This window comes from Gopherus flavomarginatus, chromosome 1 (genome assembly GCF_025201925.1).
Source record: "Gopherus flavomarginatus isolate rGopFla2 chromosome 1, rGopFla2.mat.asm, whole genome shotgun sequence".
Taxonomy (NCBI): Eukaryota; Metazoa; Chordata; order Testudines; family Testudinidae; genus Gopherus; species Gopherus flavomarginatus.
In genome coordinates, this window is record NC_066617.1 from 371,502,778 (window position 1) to 371,506,570 (window position 3,793).

General features: G+C 42.0%; 1 pseudogene; it reads left to right on the forward strand.

Moving 5' to 3' along the window:
- Positions 1-239: 239 nt before the first annotated feature.
- LOC127056612 (olfactory receptor 52D1-like) lies at positions 240-1,178 on the forward strand (annotated as a pseudogene).
- The last annotated feature ends 2,615 nt before the right edge of the window (positions 1,179-3,793 follow it).

The following is a 3,793-nucleotide window of genomic DNA, read 5'->3' on the forward strand; positions in this document are numbered from 1 at the left end:
GGCTTGGATAGCTCCCTCTGAGGGCTTCTCTGGACTTGATTATGACCTACATAATCTGGTGCCATGTGTAAATGTTGCCACCTCACTGCTCAACCCCCTTTCTTGATTGTTAATAAGTATAAAATAATTACGGTACTATTTGTTATAAAGTGTGTAAACCCCACCCACCCCTGCTGTGCTTCTCTCTCTTCACAGGCACCTTGAGAATTTCTGAGTCTGATGGACACATCAACCACCTCATGGCAGCTTTGAACCTTACCCCCTCTGGCCCGTCAACATTTATTCTAATGGGCATTCCTGACCTGGAAGCTGCCCATGTCTGGATTTCCATCCCTTTCGCTACATTCTACATTATTGGCTTGTTGGGAAATTTCATGGTTCTGTGTGTTGTAGGGAATGAGAAGACTCTGCACAAGCCAATGTACCTGCTGCTATGTATGCTGGCACTCACAGATATTAGCATGTCTACCTGTGTCATGCCGAAGACACTGTTGATATTTTGGTTCAATGTGAAAGATATTATAGTGGCTGGCTGCCTCACCCAAATGTTCTTTTTTCAAGCGATTTCTATTATGCACTCAGGTATCCTTGTCACAATGGCCTTTGATCGCTATGTTGCAATATGTAACCCTCTGAAATACACTACCATCCTCACCAATGCACGAATAGCTAAGCTAGGGCTTGTGGGTTTGATAAGAGCTGTTCTTTTCATGCTTCCCCCGCCCTTGCTCCTGAGCAGGCAGCCGTTCTGTGCCAATCGCATTATCCCCCACACATACTGTGACCATATGGCTGTGGCAAAGATGTCGTGTGGGGACATCACAGTAAACAGGATGTAGGGCTTGGTGTTGGCATTTGTAGTCATTGGATTAGACCTGACGTTCATAGCCCTGTCCTATGGTCTGATCATCAGGGCCATCCTCAGAATCTCCTCCAAGAAAGCCCACCAGAAAGCCTTCAGCACCTGCACAGCCCACATCTTTGTGATACTGATGTCTTATCCTCCTGGCCTCTTCTCCATTCTGATACACCGGTTCAGTCAGGGCATCGCTTCCCACATTCACATCATCATGGCCAACCTCTATTTCGTCACTCCCCCCATGCTCAACCCAATCGTTTATGGGGTTTATACCAAAGAACTTCGTGACAAAGTGGGTAAATACATCTGCAGAATGTGATTGCCTGGGGCCACTGATTTCAAACCTGTGTGACAAGAGGGAGAAAGTACATCTCCTCATTTATCAAGGGTGCTCTATCACAGTTTGGCTGAGCTCAGCATTGTGGACATTCACAGTCTGAGAAGTTCCTCACACCTAAACTCTTATCACTCCATCTCCAAGCACTGTTCTCTCCGTTGCTGAGCTCCTCCTCTCTCACCATCACCTTTCATTGTCACCCATCAGCCACCAACACCACACACCCTGTCACTCAGCTTTTCCATAACTCCTAGACTACTAGAATATAATGCAGCTTTCTGATGTAAGGTGGCTTTCCATTAGTCCCTGTGTTAGCCGAACTAAAGCTACGCTTTATGAAAGCCAAAGATAAAGAAAGCAACTACAATGCTGAACTTCCTTATCATATGTACAGTGATCTAGTGAATAAAATTTACCTGATTTTTCTACATCCAGTCTTTCAGAAAGCCTGGAGTATAAACCAAATGTTTCCATTGGAAAGTGCTAACACAGGAAAGCTGCTGCAGGAAATGAGGCCATTCTACAAGAGCTTATTGGTGAGAGTTGCATAACTGTGTGTTTTTTAGAACTGGACTGTGTTACCTTGGTATTGAGGGCTGTGTACCCCAGAATGTGATCAAGTCAATAGCAAACATATGAAGCGCACTCAGCCACTATGAATTCATAAAAGAGAACTTAGAATCATAGAATCATAGACTATTATGGTTGGAAGAGGAGGTCATATAGCCCACCCCCCAGTCCAATATCACATCGTTTAGGGTTAATTAGAAAGCAGGCTTTTAGATGCAAAGTCAAAATCTTGCTGGCAGTTTCTGCTAATCTAAATGGAAGGAGTGGACAGACAAGTAAATAACGGAGAGTGAAAGAAGATAAGTACATGAAAATGTTGAGTCTAAATGCCTGTGATAGCAGAAATTTATTCAAAATTACAAGAAGTGATGATTCAATGTGGTTCATTATTACCTATATGTTTTGGAGAAGTTATAAAAGATTACCTAAGACAGTGTACTTTGGAGCAGTGCTCTGAAGCAATCCTGTGAAAAGTTTTCCTGACACCCTGTCTCCCCGACAGGTGAGAAACTGACCACCTGCTGTTAATTACTCAATACCATTCCAGATATTAGGTAAATATCTCGGATGTTCTAAACTTATTGCTTATGTCTCTGTGTGCTTCAATCTAATAAACTGCAGTGTTAGACAAAAGCATACTTACTTGCATCTAACCCTTCATCAGACAGAATTTCTGTGTTCCCATTTATTTCTTCCTGATACAGTCTGGAGTGAAATAGTTAGGTTACCCCTCCTGGGAGTTCTGAAAAAACCCGGGTAACAGACTGCTGTGGTAAACTACGACAATGAGTTGGAGACAAATAACTTACCACTTTTCACAGATGATTTTGGAGTTGCCTTCAGCTGGAACTTTCAAAATACACACTAACCATTCCCGTTGTCCAAGATGTCAAAAGTAGGTGTGGAGATTTAATCTTAGATTTTGTGAAACAGATGAAACAGAGATAGCCATCAAATATACAAATCCCTCAACAATCTAGACTGGCTGACATCTCATCTTTTCCATGGTTTTGTGGAGAATTGGAGAATTGGAGCAGCAGTAGAGAGGTTTGCCTTTGGTTCACCGGCCTCGTACTCAGAACAACCCCGTAGAGCAGTTTTGGGTTGAAGGAATCAAACACATGGATACTGCTAGGGACAAAGATTTTTGTGAACTTGGCTTTTTTGCTCTTTCACTGCTATTGCTACCTTTTAGCAACACTGCATTTGAAAGACTGTTTTTCAGATAAACTTGGTAAAAAAAACAACAACTGTGCAATAAGATGCAAGAGGAACTGTGAGAAAACATTCTTCATGTTAGGACATATATTCAATGATAGCAAATCTTTTGTGAGGAGTTTGCACCAGTGAGACAAATGATTGCATTGGTCAGTGCTGATATGTATGACCAGCAGCAGAGGCATTCTACTTGTAGGGAAGACAGCAAGGATGAAATGTTGCCTTTTAGAGACTAACAGTAACAAACTAATTCAACACAAAATGTGAACATTGTCTACCATAATTGAATGCAATTAGAAACAAATAATATTGTCATGTTATTGTGGCTTTTACACTACATATATTTTGGGATCCTTTTAACACCATCATTTGCCGTTTTTTGTTTGAAACACCTGCCAATCCTCAATTGGGATACAAGTACCCGTACTAGGGGTTTGATTTTGAATTTGATGGTCATCTCACCGCTTTGTTGCTAATGTGGACAAACTCCTACCTGGGCTTGTAGCTTTTCAAAACAATAAAATCTGTACTAGGTGTCTAACAAAAGCTTTCATTTGTTACTTGATGTATAGACCATTTTGTTAATTAAAAAAAACCCTTTGGTTCAGGGAATAGATTGGGCTACTTCTAAGTTTGTTTTTAAGTGATTTGGGTGTATTAAAGCAGTAGAATTCTGGCAAACCTGAGCAGCACCTCAAGCTGAACTGGAGGCAGAGCAGCAGCAGCCAGAAACACAAGGGCCAGAGAAGCAGCCCAGAAGGCAGAGCTGTGCAAGAACCAGAGAAGCAGCACTGAGCCAGCAGAGCCAA